The 12,532-nt window shown below is 42.1% G+C and overlaps 1 long non-coding RNA gene across 1 annotated transcript; it reads left to right on the forward strand.

Moving 5' to 3' along the window:
• Positions 1-2,045: 2,045 nt before the first annotated feature.
• On the forward strand, positions 2,046-10,864 carry LOC109908891 (uncharacterized). Its single transcript, XR_004203999.1, has 6 exons — positions 2,046-2,135; positions 7,544-7,601; positions 7,868-8,025; positions 8,117-8,251; positions 9,916-10,106; positions 10,210-10,864. It is a non-coding gene; the product is annotated as an uncharacterized LOC109908891 (long non-coding RNA).
• Positions 10,865-12,532: the final 1,668 nt, after the last annotated feature.

The raw sequence follows: 12,532 nt of genomic DNA on the forward strand, positions 1-12,532 counted from the left end.
ACTCTCAACAGTTCCTCTGCCAATTTCTCTGAGGTGTGTCTGTCGCTGAACTCAAAGCAGTCCAGAAGACAGCTAGACATCGAAAAATCTTCAATGAAGTGACAGGTAACCGACATGTAAGAAGTGGGTTCCCTTGATGTCCAGCAGTCAGTGGTAAGGCAAACTGCAGTAGGTTTTTGGACTCCTTCCCATACTGAAGCATGTGTGCTCTCGTACAGTTGTGGGATAAGTGATTTTTGAAAGGGTTTTCCTGCTTGGAATTGTGTACATTGGATTTAGACTATTGCTATAATTTCTAAAACCTCTGTCCTCCACGATCAAAAATGGCTGGAAATTGGTGGCAATCATTTTAGCCTGCTCTTAAATGCAAGTAAAACTAAACGCATGCTCTACAACCGATCGCTGCCCGCCCGTCCAGCATCACTACTCTGGACAGTTCTGACTTAGGTATATGTATTTGTCCACATATTCTATGTGTCTGGTTAGAATGTAAACTCTCCTTTCAGACTCACATTAAGCATCTCCAATCCAAAATTAAATCTAGAATCTTTAAATCTAGAATATACAGATTTGGTAAAAGATCAAGTCCATATTACAGCAGGAACAGCTCAAATAAGCAAAGAGAAACAACAGTCCATCATTGCTTTAAGACATGAAGGTCAGTCAAATCGGACAATTTCAAGAACTTTCAAAGTTTCTTCAAGTGCAGTCGCAAAAACCATCACGCGCTATGATGAAACTGGCTCTCATGAGGACCGCTACAGGAAAGGAAAGCCCAGAGTTATCTCTGCTGCAGAGGAAAAGTTCATTAGATTTAATTGCTCCTCAGATTGTGAAGCATTTATTTGGGCTGCAGAGTTCAAGTAACAGACACATCTCAACATCAACTGTTCAGAGGAGACTGCATGAATCAGGCCTTCATGTTTGAGTTGCTGCAAAGAAACCACTACTAAAGGACACCAATAATAAGAAAAATCTTGCTTGGGCCAAGAAACACGAGCAATGGACATTAGACCGGTGGGAATCTGTCCTTTGGTCTGATGAGTCCAAATTTGAGATTTTTAGGTCCAACCGCCGTGTCTTTGTGAGACGCAGAGTAGGTGAACGGATGATCTCCGCATTTGTGGTTCCCACCATGAAGCATGGAGGAGGAGGTGTGGGAGTGCTTTGCTGGTGACACTGTCAAGTGATTTATTTAGAATTCAAGGCACACTTAACCAACATGGCTACCACAGCATTCTGCAGCGATACCCCATCCCATCTGGTTTGCGCTTAGTGTGACTATCATTTGTTTTTCAACCGGACATTGACCCAACACACCTCCAGGCTGTGTAAGGGCGATTTGACCAAGAAGGAGAGTGATGGAGTGCTGCATCAGATGACCTGGCATCCACAATCACCTGACCTCATCCCAATTGAGATGGTTTGGGATGAGTTGGACCGCAGAGTGAAGGAAAAGCAGCCAACAAGTGCTCAGCATATTTTGGAAATCCTTCAAGACTGTTGGAAAAGCATTCCAGGTAAAGCTGGTTGAGAGAATTGTTGACCGGGGCACCTCTAGTTGGGTAGAAATTTGACGAACTGACTTGTGGGAAAGGTGGCATCCTATGACAGTGCCACTTTGAAAGTCACTGAGCTCTTCAGTACTGCCAGTCTACTGTCAATGTTTGTCTATGGAGATTGCATGGCTGTGTGCTCAATTGTATACACCTGTCAGCAACGAGTGTGGCTGAAATAGCTGAATCCACTCATTTGAAGAGTTGTCCACATACTTTTGGTGATGTCGTGTAGTTTCCGCCATTGCAAAAATCGAAGCTTGACATCCCAGAAATTGGAGTCGACGGGCAAGGAATCTATTATTTTGGAGTTGACTCCCCACCACTAGGTGCTTGTAGGTGGGGCTGAATTGGACTACTTATCTCAGCTCATCTTAAGCTTCCATCTATGAATGAGATTGCTTTATGGAAAGAAACACCATGACCACTCTACTACGGATGTTTGGTATGTGACCATCACTGTAAAACTCTGCACATTTGCTAGAATTTGTGTGTACAATCTCTGGACTTCCTTTCCTTAACATTTGTTTGTTTCATTTTCTGCAGTTCTTCTGACTCTACCCTGCTACAGCACACATGGTAGGTGGGAAGCACTGTCATCTCTTGCATCTGTTTTGTATGAATTAAATGGGGCCAGTTGTTGAGAGGTGTAGGGCTGTGTGGGACACTATTCTGCCTCTCAAATTGATGTGTGTACAGTAGACATCAGAGATGATATTGTAATGTGGGATACTATTCTGCCTCTCAGATTGATGTGTGAACAGTATACAGCAGAGATAGTATTATAATGTGGGCTACTACTCTCCCTCTCAGATTGATGTGTGTACAGTAGACAGCAGAGATAGTATTGTAATGTGGGCTATTAATCTGCCTCTCAGATTGATGTGTGTACAGTAGACAGCAGAGATAGTATTGTAATGTAGGCTACTACTCTGCCTCTCAGATTGATGTGTGTACAGTATACAGCAGAGACAGTGTTGTAATGTGGGCTCCTCATCAGTTACAATAATCCCCAGTGGAATACATTATTACTTATTGTTCTGTGGGTTGGACTTCGGCGTAAAAGTATAATTAATTTATTCCCGGTACGGGACCTATATGTGCTTGCTATATTATTACATATATAATCCCTAGAATTAAATCAATAGGGTCTCTGTGGACATAGTTGTAAAGATTTGTCATTTCACTTTTAAAATGCATTACCTTTTTATTGTGGCGTAAACACAACCAGTTTTGACTTTTTCATCTGATTGTCAAACCGTCACTTCAAAGGGCTCCTTTACCAGGCTAGCAGCGCACGTTCATCCACTTCCTACCATATTTCAAGCCTCCAAACAGTGGTGAATGGAAAGAGACATCTGTTACACAAAATACCAAAAAAGTGTAATGATATTTGTCGATTGTCATTAGGCCAGAATTGATGTGTCCACTCCTAGGCGGCGTGTGAGTTTCAAGTTAGGGGAAGCTAATGTTCACCATAAAAATGCAACTTTATAATAAAGCATTACATGCGTCATCACATTTGCAGACTTATGTAAGATAGCCTACTATTCCTAAGGTGATCTGTGCATTGGATATTCATAATTTAGGCTAATATAACAAGGTCACTGTTCACAAAATGACCGTTCAATTCTTGGCTGAGCGCGTACGGTAGAGTTGGCCTAGGCTATAGCAGATACATTTCTTATACAATATTTTCTTTGCCCGTGAAGAATTTGGCCTTTTATAAACACATTTCATGCAATTCTACTTCACTTTATATGACTGGAGACATTGAACTAATCTTTTTTGATTAGACAAATGACAGGGTAGTCTACTCTGCTGACACTTACAAACAGATCAGTAAAAACAATGTCTGATTAGGGCTTGGTGGTATGGCCAAAATATCATGTCACGGTATAAAAAAAAGGTATTTTATGTTTTTGAATAATAAAAGTTATAAAATTGCTTTGAGTAGTGCGGACCCTAGGCTGGCAACACATACATTCTATGTGATTTCAATTGGTCTTTTCCCATGCTGATTGTTTTACAGTATACTGTTTAATTCAACTGCAACCCAAAATGACTTTCTGCATTTTCATCAATTTCTGCATTTCCATCACTCATTTGAGGTCATTTCCATACTGCCTTGTAGGGCTGCACAATATAAGCAAACAATCCAGGCCTTATTTTTGACCAAATTTTGCAATTGAGATTTTATTAGCGATTTAGCTCAAAACACTTGGGTGAACTGTTGGAATCATGGAAGTATGATGGTTATTCTAATTCTATAGTTAGAATATAATAGTGGACACTTTGAATACAGTGTTGTTGGACATGACAACGAATGAAAATGCCAAAAATTATTGTGACAGGGTAGGAAGTGTTAGTAACTGTTAGTAACTGTTTCCTAGACCCTATAATCTTTGGCTATATTTAATGTTTTTTCTTAGCTACTTTATGTAGCTAACATATTCATGCTTTGTGTATTCCTCTTTGATTTAGAAGATACTGTTGCGCAAACAAGATATATCAGGCTGTATAGCTAGTTACTTTTGCTCTGACTCAGTACATGTATTAACTAGCTAGCCAGCTAACTAGCGATTAGCATTAGCAGCTAACACAATGTAGGCCCAACTTGCTAAGGAAAGCCAAACTAGCCGTTTGCAGATGTAAGAAACTCACTTTTCCACATTTTGTCTCGTTACAGCCTTATTCTAAAATGGATGGGAAAAAATGCCCCCATCACCAATCTACACAATTACCCCATAATGACAAAGCTATTTTTTATTTTTTTATTTATGCAAATTTATTTAAAAAAATGAAATAACACATTTACATAAGTATTCAGGCCCTTTAAGCAGTACTTTGTTGAATCACCTTTGGCAGCGATTACAGCCTTGAGTCTTCTTGGGTATGACGCTACAAGCTTGGCACACCTGTATTTGGGGAGTTTTTACCATTCTCTGCAGATCCTTTCAAGCACTGTCAGATTGGAGCATCACTGCACAGCTATTTTCAGTTTTCTCCAGAGATGTTTGATTTGGCTCTGGCTGGGCCACTCAAGGACATTCAGAGACTTGTCCCAAAGCCACTCCTGCGTTGACCTGTTGGAAGGTGAACCTTCGCCCCAGTCTGAGGTCTGCTCTGGAGCAGGTTTTCATCAAGGATTTTGTTGTACTTTGCTCTGTTCATCTTTTCCTCGATCCTGATTAGTCTCCCAGTCTCTGCTGCTGAAAAACATCCCCACAGCATGATGCTGCCACCACCATGCTTCACTGTAGGGATGATATTGGCCAGGTGATGAGCGGTGCCCGGTTTCCTCCATATGTGACGCTTGGCATTCAGGCCAAAGAATGGTTTCATCAGACCAGAGAATCTTGTTTTCTCATGGTCTGAGAGTCCTTTAGTTGCCTTTTTGGCAAACTCCAAGTGGGCTGTCATGTACTTTTTACTGAGGAGTGGTTTCTGTCAGGCCACTCTACCATGAAGGCCTGATTGGTGGAGTGCTGCAGAGATGGTTGTCCTTCTGTAAGATTCTCCCATCTCCACAGAGGAACTCTGGAGCTCTGTCAGAGTGACCATCGGGTTCTTGGTCACCTCCCTGACCCAAGGCCCTTCTCCCCCGATTGCTCAGTTTGGCCTGGCGGACAGCTCTAGGAAGACTCTTGGTGGTTCCAAACATCTTCCATTTCAGATTGATGGAGGCCACTGTGTTGTTGGTGACCCTCGATGGTGAACACTAGTGGATGCACATTAAGAAGCAAAGGGAAAACATTATTGTTGCCATCAACATTGTTGCATGTGCTGCATTGACCATGCAGACTGAAAGCAAGTGTGTCAGGGTCGCGGAACAACAAATTCGCTCCATGAGTAACAGGGGGAGGGACAAGGTCTATATGGAAAGCGGCATGGAGAGAGTGAGATGACTCAAGTAATGGAGTAAACATTTAACAAACCAAAATCAAATACTGTTATAGAAGGTAATGTGAAAACCCAAACCGGTTTGTGCATCAATACTGGTGTATCATAAAAAACAGTATAGTAGACTTCCATCTAAACTGGAAGAGGAAGTTATTGTCCAAAAACAAACAATTTTTAAGTGGCATTGACACAACAGTGATGAGAGTGAATATGCACACTCACCGGGGATATGGCCGATGCTCTCCGCTGGTGCCAATATCCTGAGATAGGCTACAGGCCTACTGTTCGCTCAATTAAGATGAGAATTTTGATAACTTTCAAGACCCTTCTCTTTCCAGCAATAGCCATTTGCTTTCCAAACTACATTACTTATACAAAAGTACTGTATGTGGACACCCCTTCAAGCTCACAGAACGGGACCGCTTAGTGCTGAAGCGGGTAAAAAATTGTCTGTCCTTGGTTGTAACACTCAATACCGAGTTCCGAACTGCCTCTGGAAGCAACGTCAGCACAATAACTTTTTATCGGGAGCTTCATGATATGGGTTTCATAGCCGAGCAGCCGCACACCAGCCTAAGATCACCATGCCAAACGTCGGCTGGAGGGGTGTAAAGTTCGCCGCCATTGGACTCTGGAGCAGTTGAAACGTCTTGTCTGGAGTGATGAATCACACTTCACCATCTGGCAGTACGACAGACGAATCTGGGTTTGGCGGGTGCCAGGAGAACGCTACCTGCCCCAATGCATAGTGTCGACTGTAAAGTTTGGTGGGTGAGGGATAATGGTCTGGGGCTGTTTTTCATGGTTCGGGCTAGGCCCCTTAGTTCCAGTGAAAGGAAATCCTAACGCGACAGCATATAATGACACTCTAGACAATTTTGTGCTTCCAACTTTGTGGCAACAATTTGGGGACCAACACTTTACATGTTGTGTTTACATTTCGGTTCATTGTAGCTAGCTGAAAAGTGACGTACTTGTGTGTCAAGTATGGAAAATGTGTGCTAGACATCCGGCAAAACAAAACGAATATGCATCTGGTGGACTTCGGGCATTACTTTCACCCCTGTGCATTATGTACCTTACTTCCCTGACAGAGTTCTGCTTGTATAGGGATATCTGCAATCTGCGATAAACAAAAATATGAATGCAACAAAAGTCCTCCGAAATTTTCCCAACACACAAAAAGCTTATTTCTGACACATTTGGTGCACAATTGTGTTTACGTCCCTGTTAGTGAGCATTTCTCCTTTGCCAAGATAATCCATCCACCTGACAGGTGAGGCATATCAAGAAGCTGATTAAACAGCATGATCACGACACAGGTGCACCTTGTGCTGGGGAGGCCACTCTAAAGTGTGCTAGGTGTTGAGGAGTATTTCTGTCTGTAATAAAGCCCTTTTATGGGGAAAAAAACAATTCTGATTGGCTGGGCCTGGCTCCCAAGTGGGTGTGTCTATGGCCTCCCAGGCCCACCCATGTCTGCGCCCCTGCCCAGTCATGTGAAATCCATAGATTAGGGCCTAATTTATTTATTTATTTAAATTGACTGATTTCCTCATATGAACTGTAACTCAGTAAAATTGTTGAAATTGTTGCATGTTGCGTCTTATATTTTTGTTCAGTATAGATAGTAAGTCAGTGAAATGAGTTGTCATCATTACTCTAAACAGTATAGCCTTCTAGGGCATACTAGTGGATGTGTTTTTTATAGTTGCTGTGGAGATATTAAGCCTGCAGAGAACTTTAAGGAGCGCTAACCGCAGCCATAGGTACCGTTGCTTCCTGACAATACCTTATTCAGTTTTTCAGGCATTTTATCATCGAATGATCTTTATGCGTTTTATCCTAATCAACTTCAGTCACTGATAGGCAGTTGTAATTTGCGATTTTTAAAGCAATAAATTATTCAGTGCTTTACTTTTTCTTTTCTTTTTTTTACTGTAAAGCAACTTACAGTTACACTATTTTCTTAGTGAGTGTTTTGCAAATATCACACTTAGATTAACAGCATAACCTGAGAAAGCTTTTCACAGAATACGTAGCCAGGACATTGTCTTGATGTGGGGATGTTACTTGTCTCACAGGGCAGGTCAATCCTTTTGGAATTCCAGTCTCCGTCCATGCTGGGAAGTTCTACGGCACGTGAGTATAGCAAGTGCCCTTATTGTCTCTGCTCTGGTTAGAAGCTGCCCTTGGGCCCAGATCTTTAGTGGGGATATGCAAAACTGACCTTAGAACAGTGTTTGGGGGCAACTTCATCCTACTACCTTTCTTTAATTAAGACGTGTCATCATGATGTAACTGTATGTGTGTGCATTGTGACTCCACTTTGTCTATGTCTAGTTTATGTGCTGCATATAGACGAAGATAATGCCCTCTAGACATGAAGATGAGCCTCTGCCTTTCAGGTCTCCCAGAGATCACGTCTGCGACGGGCTTAATTATAGAGGTCTAGATTTCACCTGCTGTGAAGGAGTACGTCATGAAGGGGCGGGACTGTCCTGCTGTGGAAGCAGAGCCTTTAACCTCACCCAGGCTTCCTGCTGTACCTATTCACTCGAACCTGGTAACTGGGTTAAAATCATACTTTTTTCAGCACCTCCTGAATTTGAATTGATATGCTGTGTGGGTGTTTATCTGTGATTCAACCATTGCAGGTCAACTGACTCTGAATGTAAGCCAGCTGGTGTCAGATTGCTGTGGGTTGAGGGCCTACGACCCACTCAACCAACTGTGTTGTGACTCACGGATCCTGAACAGGACCCAAACCCATGCAAAGTGTTGTGGAAAAGGTCAGTGAGGTGCAGTCTATTGACGTGTTTGCTGTCATCATTGATGATGTAGCTGTGTTTGTTTTGTTCTCCCCAAAGGCAATAACAGAGGTAGTGTTATAGTGTGAATTTCAAACTGCCTACAGCAGGCAATATATTGTTACCCCACTCTGCAGTCTATTAAAGCCAAAAAAGGTGAACATGCTTGTGTTCCTTGCTAGAAACCTTTAGGTAGGTTAATATATAATGAAAAGAAATATGGTCAGAATGGTTCTTCATTGCACTTTTTATTTGTTACATTTTCAAACGCCTGTATTCACAGATGTCTTCCTCAAAATAAATGTAGCCTAGGCTAGAATATTATGTTGTGTGCCTTAAACCTATTTGCACTGTAATTTATTTGGTTAATTTCATACTTGTTTTGTTTACTTTATTGGTTTTGTAATTTGTTGCCTATCCAAATGTGGGTTTATAGGCAAACGTTTATTTTTTGTTCCAGTTTTAGGTTTGTTTTTGTTCCAGGTTTGCAAGGATTTTCCGGCAGCACACTACTTGTTTTTCCAAAATGTTTTGGTCAAGTGGAGGCCCATTCGATTATTCTATTTTGCAATTGTTGGTTCTCTCGCTCTCATTATTACCATATCATACTTTTATTTAGACTATTCACAAGCATAACTTTCTGAGATAGAACTTGGTTACTGGCCTCTTATATTCATTTGAAAGTTGATCATGAAAGTAATGCTTGGACCAACAAGTCGCATTCAAATGAAATGGGGAATGTGATAAAAAGGGAAATGAAGCTTTTAAAACAAGCCATTCGAGAGGCCCATGATCATCCGACATTGGAGAGGTGAGTGAGATAAATGCTATCTGACATTTTACGCAGATTTTGGCACTCTCCGCTTCGTCTACAATCTACACTGTAGGCCTGCTCTTGCATCACGTTAATAGTTGGCTAAGTCTAACTCCATATTTATTGAAAAAGGCTATTGGTGGAGTGCTGCAGTGATGGTTGTCCTTCTGGAAGGTTCTCCCATCTCCACAGAGGAACTCTGGAGCTCTGTCAGAGTGACCATCGGGTTCTTGGTCATCTCCCTGACGGTCGGTCAGCTCTAGGAAGATTCTTGGTGGGTTGAAACTTCTTCCATTTAAGAATGATGGAGGCCACTGTGTTCTTGGGGACCGTCAATGCTGCAGAAATGTTTTGGTACCCTTCTCCAGATCTGTGCATCTCCAAGGACAATTCCTTCAATCTCATGGGGTGGTTTTTGCTCTGACATACACTGTCAACTGTGGGACCTTATATAGACAGGTGTGTGCCTTTCCAAATCATGTCCAATCAATTGAATTTACCACAGGTAGACTCCACTGAAGTTGTAGAAACATCTCAAGGATGATCAATGGAAACAAGGCTAGTCTTCCCAAGGGCATAAACAGAGGTGGTGTTGTAGTGTACATTTTAGACTTGGCTCTCAAACTGTATTTCCCAGTGGCGGTCTGTCTACTCAGAATGCTGTTTGGGAGATGTTTCCCGATTCTCATTGTGACAACCACCTTCACCTCACGGCTTCTGTGTTCACTCACTCCCCTTCACAATGTCAAGCTTGTAACACTGTAGCACTTGAAAGCTCTTGAGTTCTTTTAAACAGTAAATCTCATCAATTGTTATTACCTGTGTCCCACAGAGCTTTACGATGAAGACCACCAGCTTTGCTGTGGAAATATTGTCGAAGGAAGGAAGGTCCTGGCCAAAATGTCCAGTCACCACCGATGCTGTGGAGACCACCAGTTTGACCAGCAAAGCCACTGCTGCTGCTCTGAAACACTATCCCCAGAGCCTCTCAATGCAAGCTGCTGTGCATCAACAAGTTCTAATGTTAGTAAAAAGCCAACCTGCTAGTTTTATATGGCTGTAATGAAACTTCACATTATGATAGTTTGTCATCTTTGTGTGTATTTTGTTCTCTCTTTTTTTTCAGCTGAGGGGAATTGATGCGAGTTCTCCAAACTGGTAAAGGTTGCCTTCATCCGTATAAAGAACCTCATACTGTCTCACTTTTTATTTATTCAATGTTCCATTCAACCATTTCATTAACAGTCAGGGTTTCAAATAATAATTTTGATGTCTCAGTTGCTAAAAGCCACATTGGGGGTGGCATCCGTTTCAAATTATGCTTTATTTTCCTTGTGGCTTTTGGCCGAGGCCCGAGATATTGAATGGCCTGCCAACAAGCACAAGAAGGGAGTTTAACTGGTAACCTTTTGTCTGTAGAAAAAGAGTGGTGGAATAATTAGAAACGTAACGATGATTGTTTTTTAACATGGTTTTTCACAACTATGCTTGTGTTTGTGTACATATACGTTTATTGTTTATGTATGTGTAGGTGCATGTTGTTGTATTGCATCTCTCTCGCTCTCTGCATGCCTCCAGTATGCCAGGGGAGAGGCCCTGTGGTCGAGGTGCCTGTTTTAACCCAACAACAGAGGGTTGCTGTGAGAACCCTACATCTCTCCAAGGGAAGCGTTACTTGCGTCACCAGACCTGCTGTGAAGGAATACTCAGCCGCACCCCATGTAAGACAGCACAAGGTGTCCGACTAGTTTTATTTATTTTTTGTTTTTGTATCGGAGGCTGGTGGGAAGAGCTATAGGTGGACAGGCTCATTGTAATGGCTAGAATGGAATAAATATGACGGTGTCAAACATATGGAACCACACGTTTGACTCCGTTTCATCTATTCTATTCCAGCCATTACAATGAGCCGGTCTTCATATAGCTTCTCCCACCAGCCTCGTCTGATGTGTATGTACACTGAGTGTACAAAACATTAGGAACACTCGCTCTTTCCATGACGTAGACTGACCAGGTTGAAAGCTATGATCCCATATTGATGTAATTTCTTAAATCCACTTCAATCAGTGTAGATGAAGGGGAGGAGACGGGTTAAAACCTCTTAGATGTAAAGTCCCTTTGTTTATAAATCGATCTGTGGACCCCATAGATCGAAATGGCTTGCATTGAGCGATAGCCCGGGTTCCACCTGGTTCTTTAGCCTGTGTGACATAGGATGTGAAATCTGAAACCACTTGAAGCCTGGGATGTCCCTCCTAGCGTTTCAATCACTCTTCTTACTGTCCATCAATTCCTGGCTAAACCCTACATCACAGCCACTGACAAAGCACATGCTTGCAATGGGGTTGGGCCATGTCTGGAATGACACATCATCCCATCGACCTGTCCAAGCATTGTTGATCTATGATTGTATCGTCAATTTATTTTTACCCGGGGCAGGGGGAGAGCGAGTTGTTGTATTGCCTAGCAACACAGTAAAGGATCTGTAATGCAGCCTGAGACTGTGCACAAACGTGTGGTGGCAAAACATTGTAAAAGAGGTTGAACTGCACGTGAAGTCCTGGCCAGCATGTCAAGTGAATGGCACACCACTAAAGCAGGTCCCCACAGTCAGAAAAGAGCTACCATCTAAACCGATCCTAGCCACCTCCTTGTAAAAACAGATTAGAATAAAATGTTATTTGTCACATGCGCCGAACACAACAGGTGTTCACCCTCCACCATACTTTACAGTTGCGATGAAGTTTTGATGTTGGTGTGCTGTCCATTTTTTTTCTCCACAGATAGTGTTGTGTGTTCCTTCCAAACAACACAACTTTAGTTTAATTTGTCCACAGAATATTGCCATGAGTGCTGTTGAATATCCAGGTGCTCTTTTGCTAACTTCAGATGTGCAGCAATGTTTTTTTTTGGACAGCAGTGGCTTCTTCCACGGTATCCTCCCATGAACACCATTCTTGTTTAGTGTTTTACGTATTGTAGACTCGTCAACAGAGATGTTAGCATGTTCCAGAGATTTCTGTAAGTCTTTAGCTGACCCTAGGCTTCTTCTTAACCTCATTCAGCATTCTGCGCTGTGCTCTTGCAGTCATATTTGCAGGACGGTCACTCCTAGGGAGAATAGCAACAGTACTGAAATTTCTCAATTTTATAGACAATTTGTCTTACCGTGGACTGACTTTTAGAGATACTTTTGTAACCCTTTCCAGCTTTATGCGAGGCAACCATTCTTAATCTTCTGAGATCTCTTTTGTTCGAGGAATGGTTCACATCAGGCAATGCTTCTTGTGAATAGCAAACTCAAATTTCGTGAGTGTTTTTTAATGAGGCAGGGTGGCTCTAACCAAAATCGCCTAACTCGTCTCATTGATTGGACTCGAGGTTAGTTGACTCCTAACTCCAATTAGCTTTTGGAGAAGTCATTAGCCTAGGGGTTCACATACTTTTTC

The sequence above is a fragment of the Oncorhynchus kisutch genome, linkage group LG18 (genome assembly GCF_002021735.2).
Source record: "Oncorhynchus kisutch isolate 150728-3 linkage group LG18, Okis_V2, whole genome shotgun sequence".
Classification (NCBI taxonomy): Eukaryota; Metazoa; Chordata; class Actinopteri; order Salmoniformes; family Salmonidae; genus Oncorhynchus; species Oncorhynchus kisutch.